Below are 12,627 nucleotides of genomic sequence, written 5' to 3' on the forward strand. Positions count from 1 at the left end.
CATCTCAAGCTAAGTTTGCATACAACAGTTCTATAAATAGCTCCATTGGCATGAGTCCATTTGAGGTAGTGCATGGTTATAAACCTAGAAAGCTAGTTGACCTTATCCTATTACCGGTGCATGCAAGACTGTCAGAGTGAGCAAAATCATTAGTATAGCATATTAGGAGTTTGCATAAATAAATTTACGAAAAGATTAACATCAGCAATCAACAATATAAACACTTAGCAGATTCTCACAAACGAGTTCAAAATTTTGCTAAGGGTGATCATGTTATGATACGGATTAGGCCAGAATGGTTTCTTCCAGAAATTGTTAAGAAATTACATGCACGTGGAGCAAGTCAATTCAAGATCTTAAAGAAACTAGGATCGAATATATATGTTATAGATTTACCATCTGATTATGGTATTAGCTCTGCCTTTAACATTTTGGATCTAATAAAATATAAGAAGCCAATAATAATACCCAGTGATCCATTTGAGCCTGATCCTTCTATTGAGAGTGAACCTCAACCTGAGTACCCACAACCCAAAAAAACTAAAAAACATGATCAAATCGAAGGTATTCTAGATGAGCAGGTTGTTTCCATCAAGAATCGAGACTATCAGCGATATCTGGTTCGATGTTAAGGGAGGCTAGAGTCTGAAGATATCTGGATTATCTGAGAGCAACTATAGGAGATTGACCCGGATCTACTGAAGCATTATCAGAGTAGAGCTGATTTTTCTTTGATGGAGCCAAGTTCTTCCCTCCTTGGAAGAATTAGTATAGACACCATCATCAATGATGATCGATTGGAGCCAACTTGGACACATGGACGATGTCAAAGAACCAGACCGACATCTATTTGGCTCAATTAATTAAGTTGGATCTTGATTTAGTTCTTTATTTCTTCTATTTGAGTTTTATTTATGAGGTCTTGTAAAATCCAACCCAATTGAGTCAATTGGATTGGATCTTGTTAGCCTGTTTATTTTTATTTGATTGATTCTGGTCTATTTTAGTTGGGCTAGGAATAGCTTAATTTAAATTGAAATTTAGATAAGGATAAGGAGTCCTAAGTAGTTTTGCCATTTAAAAAAATAAAAAAGTCCAAGTAGTTTGTTCTATATTTAGTTCAGCCTATAAAAGGCTTGTTAAAGAGAAAAAAAAAGGTAGAGAATGCAGAAATTTTGAGAATCAAATATTGCTTATCTCCTTTTCCTTCTTCTTCTTATTCTTTCCCTACTTTCTTTCCTCTTCTCCTCTTTTATTCCTCTCTGAATTAAATTCTGCACTATGATTTCATTACTGAAGTTCCAAGCTACGCAATGACATTCATTGATCCTGCCTTGTGATCAATCTGGAATGCGATCGTCTTCGATCTCCAAGGGAGGTGAACTCATTCCTCTAGGACTTATTTGATGTGTCTCTCATGAGATCTCTTCAATCAATATTTTTTTAAAAATAATTATTATTGATTTTCTCTGTGGGTTTCTATTCCTTAATTATTAGATCTGCATGTTAAAGATCTAGAGATATATCCTAATCATAAGTGGTTTCTTAATTGCCTACAATTCATAGAACTTTAGATCTAGAATTCTGCCATCTGCTTAATTTCTTTGCCTTAATCTGATTATATCTTTATCCTCAAGGTAGAACTTGAACAGATCTGTTTGTCTACTGAATACTTAGTTAATTACTGATCTTAGTTTTTTTGCATGGATTTTAGATTGCATGTTGTATCTTTAGAACCATAGTATCTAAATTTTAGATCATGTCCCACATCACTCTTCCTTCTACGCGCCAAGGTTCGAGGTGCTTATTTGAGAGGAGTTCTCTCTTATTCTTCTTCCTCGAGGTGCTTGCTAGTTTCTTGGTAAAGAAATAAAGAGAAGATTTTCTAGATATATCTCATGGATACTTATAAAAATCAGATGCTTATGCGGCTCTAAAAAAAATTAGAAAAAGATAATCACAATCATCAAACTATGGTGAATAACTACCGGCATAAAGGTGAAGATGAGATATTCATGCTTATGTTTGATAATTTTATTTACTGCATATAGATCTTAAGAATATGATAGGGATGATCTCATGAGATAAGATCTAGAAGTTGCATGTTAGATAAAATTGCTTCCACTGCTTGTATGAAAAATTTTTGTTCTAGCATGCATGCTGTCCTAGTTTTTTCTTCAACTGGTATCAGAGCGAGGTTGCATGATTATGTTCTTAGATCTGAATTATTTTACTTATGATTAGATTTCTATTTTAAATTAGATCTAAAAATTTATGTTTATCAATTATATATAAAATTTAGATGAGATCTAAATTTTAATATTTTCAATAAAATATGGTTGTTAGATTAGATCTAATTTTTTATTTTATTTGAATCTGATTAAAATTTAGATGAGATCTAAAATATTAAATCAAAAATTATAATTAATAAACATTAGGGTTAATCAAGTTTATCCTGATATAAGATTGTCCTGACATAATGGATGTTATATTGAAAGATTATCCTAGGATGATAAGAGATGAAATCCTAAATTACACATCTAAAATTTAGATTTAATCTGAAATTTTAGATTAGAGATCTAATTGATAAGCAATTGGGTTAGTCTAAGTTCATCCTAATATAAGGTTGCTCTGGCATAAAGTTAGTTATGTTGAAAGGTAATCCTAGGATGATAAGTGATCAAATCCATTAATCATAAGTAATCTTTTGAGAAAAAAAAGACTTAATCAGATTATGAGATAATCATTTTATGGTTCATTGATACATGTAATGATCACAGTAAATCAGTATGACCCTTGGTGTAAGGTTGTATCATGGATTCATTTAGATGGTTGCAACAAGTCAATTTGTGTGAAGAACCAAAAGCCATACCAATGTGAAAGAGGTTGATTTATTGGTGTCTAAGGCAAGTACTTTAAAAGGTGGTTATCTATTAGGACTGTTGCACCAACAACGGAGAGCCTCCCCACTAATCTTCACTTACTGATCAATTTGATTGACCACATCTGACTTGGGGTGCTCAGGGTTGAGTCATCATAATTGCATTGCACCATAAGTCTGATCTTGATGAGTCAAGACACGATCTCACTAGTAGATCCAATCTAATTATGGAATTTATATGCATGCGATGTAAATAAATAATTAAGCCTAAGGATGACCTAAACAAATCTCCTCACAAATATTAAGTCCAGTAATTTTTCACCATTATAGATGTGCGGGCCCTTCTGGGTGTTGACTGTTCTCAGCTGAATACAGTGGTTCAGTTGCATCAAGAAAGATGCAACCACTTTATTAGCATGAAATACTGTGGGATGGAGATAGAGTTAGGCCCAATAACTATTAGATGAGGGTTCTAGTGACGGCTTCACTTTCGCAAGAACAGTGGGTCTAACTTAACTAAAGAATAAAGTCAATAACTGTCAGGTGAGGCTTCAGAAATTAGAGAACGGTGACTATTATAATTTATTTGAGAAGCATTGGATAAGAGTTGTCTACTTATTGATTAGCATATCATCAATAACTATTAGATAAGGTGGTATACCAATTGGTGGGACCGCAACACCCACTTGAAATTGTAATCGTGAAGATTTTTGTTTCTCCACTCAAGAAGTATGGAAGATCTGAAGAAATAGTAGGAGTCAGATTATTTTTAAAATTAAATACTAAAATAAACTAAGAAGTCAATTACAAAATCTAACTAGAATCTTCTTCTTTCTGTAGAAAAATATCAACTTCAAACCCTCTCACTCGTATCTTAGAAAACAGTCGATTGACTGGATCCAATTATAAGAATTGGCTCAGAAACTTAAAGATAGTCTTAAATTTCAAAAAGCTAAGTTATGTACTTGACCAAGATCTTCCTACACTACCAGCCCATCCGATCCCAGATCAAAAGGCTACCCATGAGAAGTGGTTGGACGATGAAAACAAGGCCCAATGCTATGTGCTGGCTTCTATGTCCAATGAGCTCCAACACCAGCATGAAGATATAAAAATTGCCAAGAGTATGTTAGCCCATTTACAAAAGTTGTACGGTGAGTAGAGTCACGCAACTCGCTAAGAAGTATCCAAGAGACCCTTCTAGGCAAAAATACGTGATGGGCAGTCAGTCCATGAGCATTGTTTGATAATAATTAAGAACTTTGAGGAGCTTGAGAAGCTTCGAATGTCCATGGACAAAAAGTTATAGATTGATTTGTTCCTACAATCTCTTTTGATTCATATGTGCAGTTTATTATAAAGTACCATATAAATAAAATTGAATGCACCAAGGTCAAATTGCTCAATATGCTGGTGACTACGAAAGGCACCTGGAAGAGTTCAAAGGATACTATTTTAGCTATGGAGTGGATTTCTTCTTCTAAGAGAAAGTCTATTGGGAAGAAAAAAAAATCCATGAAAAAGCAAAAGATGGAGAATAGGTCGAGGAAGGAAGTTTCCAACAAAAAGGCCGTAGAGAGAGAAAAGTATTTTCACTGCAAAAATGATGGCCATTGGAAGAGGAACTGCCCTGCCTATCTAGTAAGCTTAAAGAACAAGAAGGATGGCACACCTTCTATAGGTTTGTCTATCTACTCGTTATCGAAACTAACTTTATGATTTTTTCTACTTCCAATTAGGTGATAGACTCTGGTTCTAGTGCTCATCTGTGTACTTCTATGTAGGATCTTAAGGATAGTAGAAAGTTGAACGATGATGAGATGATCCTACGAATTGAAAATAGAGCAAGAGTTGCTGCTATGGCTGTGGGGATATATCCTTTACGATTGCCGTCGGAATTTAGTTTAATTCTTAGGGACTCTTATTATGTACCTGCATCTAATAAAAATTTGATTTCTATTTCATGTTTAGCACAAGATAACTATGCAATTAGTTTTAATGAGGACTACTATACTATTTATTTTGAAAATAAAATGATTAGAAATGATTTCTTAATTAACAGTCTCTATCAGTTGTATGTTGATATTTCTATGAATATAATCGAGCAAGATGTAAATACCATAGGAAATAAATGACTTAAAGATGAAATTAACCTAAAGTATATGTGGCACCTTAGGCTAGATCATATTGGAGAAGAAAAGATTAATAGATTGGAGAAAGATGGGCTCTTGGGCTTATTGACCTCTAGGTGTTATCCGATCTATGAGTTTTGTTTTCAAAAAAGATAACCAAGCTACCCTTTATGGGACCACTGAGATACTTGTCCTGGTACACACTGACATATGCAGCTCATTTGATGTGATAGTCAGAGAGGGTTATCTCTACTTCATCATCTTTATCGATGATTACTCATGGTATGGATATGTGTATCTCATGAGACACAAATCTGAACTATTTGAAAAGTTCAAAGAATTCAGAAATAAAGTAAAAAAATAAACTAAAAAATCTCTTAAGATTCTTCAATCAGATCGAAGAGGTGAATATCTTAATAGAGAATTTCTCAGTTATCTCAAAGAATATAGCATAGTCTCATAATGGACTCCACCTGGAATGTCTCAACTTATTGGGATTTTAGAATGGAGAAATCGATACCTATTGGATATAGTTCAATCTATTATGAGCTTCACTGATCTTCTTACATTTTTTTGGGGACATAGTTTATTAACAGCAAATTATGTATTGAATAAAATTCCTTCTAAAATCATTCCTATCACACCGCATGAGATATGGCATAGTAAGAAACTAAGTTTGGGTTATTTCAGAATTTAGGGTTGTCCAGCCTATTTCAAAAGATAACAGGTGAACAAGTTAGAAGCCAGGTCTCTAAAGGCTTGTTTCATCAGATATCCTAAGGAGTCTTTAAGATATTATTTCTATTTTTTAGAAGATCACAATATGATTGTGAGCTAGTATGCCATCTTTCTTAAAAAATAGTTTATTCAAAATAGAGGTATAGGAAGACAGTTTGGGCACGAAGAGAAAGTCTCTAAAGAGCAACGATTTCTAAACCTAAAGAACCATTCATATCGAGCCAATACATGCATCTCCTCCATCTTATAAATCTAATAGAATTTTTCATCCTCCTGATAGATAGTTGGGTATTATCACCGAGGATGTAGAGAAAATATTTCTCATAAAAAATGGGGTGCATGTTGATGACCCTAAGACCTATGACGAGGTGATATCAGATATCGATTTCAAGAAATGATTAGAGACAATGAAGTCAGAGATTGACTCAATGCACTCAAAACAGGTCTGGATCTTAGTAGATCCACCAAAAGGTATTATACCTATTATGTGTAAATGGATCTACAAGAGGAAGATAGGTTCGGATGAAAAGATATAAACTTTTAAAGCAAGGCTCATGGAAAAAGGTTATAGTCAATGTGAGGGCATTGACAATCAGGATACCTTTACATCAGTGGCCATACTAAAATCCATTCAAACATTACTTGCTATTGCAGTATATCACGATTATGAGATATGACAAATGGATGTGAAAACTGCTTTTCTGAATTGATATTTTGAGGAATATATCTATATGGAGTAGTCTTTGGATTTTACTTTCAATGATGGAGATCAAAGTCTAAAAGCTACAAAATTTTATTTATAGACTTAAGCAAGCGTCTCGAAGTTAGAACACTCATTTCAATGATGTGATCGAATCATTTAGTTTCATCAAGAATGAAGAAGAATTATGTGTGTTCAAAAAGGTCAATGAGAGTGCTGTCACTTTTTTCATACCGTACGTAGATGATATACTCTTGATTAGGAATAATGTTCTGATATTGACATCAGTCAAGTTATGGTTGTCTAAAGAATTCTCTATGAAGGATCTTGGGGAAGCATCCTTTATTTTAGAGATTAAAGTCTATAGAGATAAATCTAAGAGAATGCTAGGACTTTCATGGAGAATGTATATAGAGAAGGTGCTGAAAAGGTTCGGTATGAAAAACTCCAAGAGAAGACTTATGCCCTTTAGGCATAAAATTCATCTCTCCAAAAAAAATATGCCCCAACATATCGAACAAGATAGAATGCATGAGCAAAATCTCTTATGCTTCGGCCATAGGGAGCCTCATGTACGTCATGCTATGTACAAGATCTGATATAACCCATGCTATGAGTGTCACAAGTAAATATCAGATAAATTCAAACGAAGAGCACTGGACATCTGTGAAATATATCCTTAAGTACTTGAGAAGAACTAAGGATATGTTTCTAATCTTTGGAGGTGGAGAATTGAGGGTACAGGGATATACTGATTCAGACTTCATGTCTGATATTGATAATCAAAAGTCGACATCAAGTAGTATATTCTTATACAACGGTAGTGTTGTGAGCTGAAAGAGTTCTAAGTAGCCTATCATAACAGACTCCATAAAAGTAGAGTGCATCGGTGCATCGGAAGCTGTGAAGGAGGCATTCTGGTTCATGAAATTTATTATGAAATTGAGTGTAATGCCATCAAATATCATTTTTTTCTATTACGATAATGGTGTCATAGCACTTGCTAAGAAGTCGAGGTCTCATCAGAAGTCCAAGCATATCGAGCAATAATTTCACCTAATTCGCTATTACCACAAGAAAAAATACATCGAGAAACAGAGAGTAGATACTATGGATAATATGGCTGACCCACTGACGAAGCAGCTGAGCCAACAAAAAGTTGAAGTCCATCTTAAGAAGATGAAACTTAGATTTGTGACCAATTGACTTTAGTGCAAGTGGAAGATTGTTAGATGTATGCCTTAGAAGCTAATTAGGCTGACACATATAATCATTCTAAGGGTATAGTTTGTAATCTTGACTTGTTAATGAAATAAAATTTAGATTATTTATCCATTCATATTGTGCAATGTGTCTATGAATCATCTAATAAATTAACAAGATGATGACACATACTTTCAAGAGTTAAGAATTTGAGGTATGTGTTATTGATGGTTAATTTATAAACTACTTTTGACTGTAGAAAAGATGATTGATCCAAATAGATTGATGTACAGATCACTTTCATATGGATATATAAGTCTCGAATCTATAATTTGAAGATACTGAGCGAGAGTACAAGTACTTGTTAGGAAACAAGGGTGCTGAGCGTGACCAACATAAGTACTCACTTGGATATCTATCTTTTCATCATGATCTACTCAATGCTGCAATAGTGTGAATAATTCTTCAACCTACGATGTCTTGACTATTCATAATGAGATTGCTGTAGTTTGACTACACCATAACTCGATCTCCTAATCGTATGAAATCTTGAGGTGTATATTGGCTGCAGTAGATTCATTGTAGGAATAAGGTATATATTTATATGGGATCTATCGATCCTAGTAGTAAAGAAAAAATCTTATAAAGATCATGAAACTAAGTTTGGAAGTCCATGGCCATGGCAAGTATAAATGATGGAAAAGAGTTTCAATGAGGATTCACTAGGAACTCAGATTGATTGAATCTTATATATGACAAGATCAGGTTGACAAGTTATCTATAACTTTAGTCTTATTAGGACTCATGATAGAAGAATCGGATCATACGGCAACTATACTTAGAGGTTCATCTATTCAGTTCTGTTGGGTTGTCACTATATACTGCTAGATGTCACTAGGTGGATTGTAGGATCAATTGAGAATATTCAAATGATTAATAATTTTCAAATCAGCTGAATTGAAAAGGATTTCAATCTATTGAAAGAAGTTTTAATGATATTGTTGATGGAGATCATAATATATCCTACTACCAGATAGAATTAAACTTATGGGGTCACACATCAAGGATTTTGATCTAGGATTGTACAATTGGGCTTATATAGTGGTAATTGGATTTGGATTTAAGAAATCCTATTGAGTTTAGAAAAATCATGCTAGCACGTGGTAAATCCAAATTCCTCTTTAAACTTAAATTCCTATGAGATGGGGATTGAACCAAAGCAATTACATGCACTATGGGCAGCCAAGAGTTGGTTTTTCCTTATAATTAAAGTTGGAAGAAATTGGGCTAGCACCAAATTGGATTAGATCTATAGGGATTAGATCCATGGGGTGCCAACTATTAGCACTCCCTTAGCCTTGTGCGACAAGGAGAAGAAGAGGAGATGGAGCGCATGCCCTATCAAGGTTTGATGCCAATGATAGAAGGGAGGAGGTGTCTAAGAGTCCTAGTGTGAGTTGGTTTTGAGTTTCTTATAAGATAAGGATCTGATTTGATCAAAATTCCAAATCAAATAAGACTCCTTTTGATAAGGACTTCTCCCTCTCCTCTCTTCATCATGCCTCCACACCCAAGGGGTTGGACGTCCTTGGTTTCTACGTCCAAGGGTTGGGCATCCTCTTCCTTCTACGCACCAAGTTTCGAGATGCTAATTTGAGAGAAAGAGTTCTCTCTTATTCTTCTTCCCTAAGATACTTGCTAGTTTTTTGGTAAAGAAACAAAGAAAAGCTTTCCTAGATCTGTCCTATAAATATCTGTAGAGGCCAGACATTTGTGCGGCTCTAGAAATCAAAAAGAAATATCCATGATCATCAAACTACGATGAATAACTACTTGCACAAAGGTAAAGATGAGATCTTCATGCTTATGTTTAATAATTTTATTTGCTGTATATAGATCTTAAGAACATGATAGGAATGATCTCATAAAATGAGATCTAGAAGTTATATGTTAGATAAAATTACTTCAATTGCTTGTATGAAAAATTTTTGTTCTAGCATGCATGCTGTCCTAGTTTTTTCTTCAACAAAAAGGTAGGAGAAGGCTTCAGTGTTGCTGGCTGCTTCACTATATGACTTTTCGATAGTGTTTATGACATCTTGTTGCCTTTGCATGACATCCTGAGTCTTCGTCATTTCTTCCAATTTCAATAACAAATCAAAGAAGGTTCAGAATGTCATCCAAACATAATATGACATCATAAGAAGGATCAGGACTTCATAATGGTTAAACAGAAAGCCATAGGAAAGCAGAGAAAGGCTTCAATGTTGACTGCTACTTTGGTATATGATTTTTTGATAGTGGTTATGATATCTTGTTGCCCGTGCATGACTTTTTGTGGCTTCGTTATAACTATCCGTGGCAATGATGGGTCAAAGAAGGTTCAAGATGTCATAAAAACATAATACGAAATCATAGTAGCCAACAGGAGGTCAAAATAGCTGACTAGAAAGTAACAGAAAAATAGAAGGCTTCGGTGTTGTACACTGCTTTGCGATATGACTTTCTAATAACTGCTATGATATCCTCTTTCCTGTCTGCATCATTATTTTAACTTGCCGTTGCACTAATCTGAAAAAAATAGTTCATTTCAGCCTACCTAACACATTAATTTCATTTAACTATCAAAAAAACTGCTGTAATGAAGGGACGTCAAAGAAAAAAGAACGTAATATAGCAGGAAAGAGAAACCAGATGGGTACGACATGGTGTCTCAAAAAAATTGATGCAGGTTAATGCTAGTAACCACCTCAGAAGCGCAATGCTCGCTGCAGGAGAAACTTTGAACAATCGGAAGCTCATGCAGCAAGAGAATGAGAAGAGAAAGAAGAGAGAGAGAATAGATGTATTCGTAATAGCTGAGCCTGAGGAAAATAGAGGAAAGGTGGGATGTCTCAGAGGAAAAGGACATTTTTGTTACTCAAGCAATTCAAAATATTGATATGATATGTATTAACATGGTGCGATGTACACTATGGGGGTATCTTTTTAATGCGCTATCAGTGGGTTGAGATGAAGGTTATGAGGTATATTTTCTCTGTGCTATATGGCCCAATCAACTACCACAGTGCGCTCAGCATCATTTTTGCTGTACCGCACGCGGTGCACAAAGAATTGCACTTGGATTAAATGAGCTAAAGCAGAGAGGACTACTACTCATTTAAAAAAATAATATAGCTTATAGTTTATTATATATGTGTGTGTGTGTGCGCGCACGCACGTGTTTGGGGGGCGTGTTTATTCGGGTTAAATCGATTTTTTTCAATTTAAATTAAAATCAAATCAATTTTTTTGGTTTTTAAAATTTTTAAATTAAAATCAAATTGAATCTAAAAAACTTATTAAATTATGTGTATTGGATTTGTATAAAAAAGAATAGCTTATGGATGGATTAAATGAACTAAATCGGATAAGGCTACAACTCCTTTAAAAAAAATAAGATAGCTTATAGTTTATTTTATATATGTGTGTGTGTGTTGGGGGGGTTTACAAATCGAACTAGAATTGGTTTAGATTTATTTTGTAATTTGACTGATTTGGTTACACACCCTTAAATCTTATTAGGTCAAAAAAAAACAATAATGATAACAAGATTATTTCTTCTTATGATACTGGCAACAATATTATTTCTTCTTAATTATAGATCTAGTATATCAGTGACAATATATCACAAGGTCCCAAATGTCATCCCATGTATATCATTTATATACCGCTATAATGCAAAAAGGACTGAAATCGAATCATATATGAATGTATACATATATGTATTTATTTCAATTGATGAATGCAAATACAAATATAGATATTTGTGGAATGAAAAAATTTATATCCATATTTTTTTAAATGGTATGGATACAAATTGGATACTGAAAGAATTGATATAAATATGGATATAAGCCGAATAATTAAACTTGATGATTAAATGATATTATTAAGTGGATAATAAATCAATTTAATAGCATGTTAATATGACTATTTATTTCTTTTAAAACTTAATAAGTACTATATAAAATTAAATAAAGTTATAAGAGAATCAGATATTCATATATAAATTTGATAATTATTATCTATATTCATTTAGTTTTTTAATAAATATAAATGTGAATATAAATACTAGTTGGATGCTAAAATTTCTATTCATATTTGGATAGATTGGAATATGAAAATAGATCAAAATAGATATTATCTGATCCACTTTTATTCTTGAATGTTGGTTATTATACGTAACATAAAACTTAGATGATACGATGTAACTTACAATTCAAACCTTGATATTGTCGAGGGGATGCACCTCCGAACACCACCCTGCGGTAACTTTTCTTAGGTCGCTCTCTTAAAAGACCTTGTGGGGCAACCAGCCTGCCAACTGGCTTGCTACCTATGGTCGTGGGCTAAAACCGTTCTACTCCTATGCTCGTGTTAGGAGGCTTGTCTTCCCTTCCATATAAAGTGAGTTAGGATATGATTTATTGATAAATTATTTAAGGTTTATTCAAAAAAAGAAATACAAATAAAAAATATTTGATTTGTTTCCTATCTTCATGTTTGATTGCTATGAAAAGAGATATGATGGCTAATGCAAGTCCTGATCATTTTTTTTATTTCTATCCAATTTGTTGCTTAAGATTTGCATCATGATAGATAGAATGGTTAGAAACATGAGCAAAGAAGTGGATTTTTTTTTTGTGAGGATCCGTGTAGGTCTGTATTTAGTTTCATATTTTTTTATATTTGAAAGATGTTAAGTACTTATGCAGAATTAAAATATACAATGATAATTTTTGGTTAGATTTTTTTAGATAAAATTTTGAATCATTACAAATAATATCCAAAATGGATGCGATCTATGGACTATATAGACTAGAGGATGCAGTAGCATAGATTTTTAAAGACTGAGCACAAGCCAATTATGGTATTTATAATTAAATTTGAGTAGTTAGCTTTTTGGGTATTGGTAAGATTATTCTATTCTG

Source organism: Elaeis guineensis, chromosome 10 (assembly GCF_000442705.2).
Source record: "Elaeis guineensis isolate ETL-2024a chromosome 10, EG11, whole genome shotgun sequence".
In the NCBI taxonomy this organism is placed as follows: domain Eukaryota; kingdom Viridiplantae; phylum Streptophyta; class Magnoliopsida; order Arecales; family Arecaceae; genus Elaeis; species Elaeis guineensis.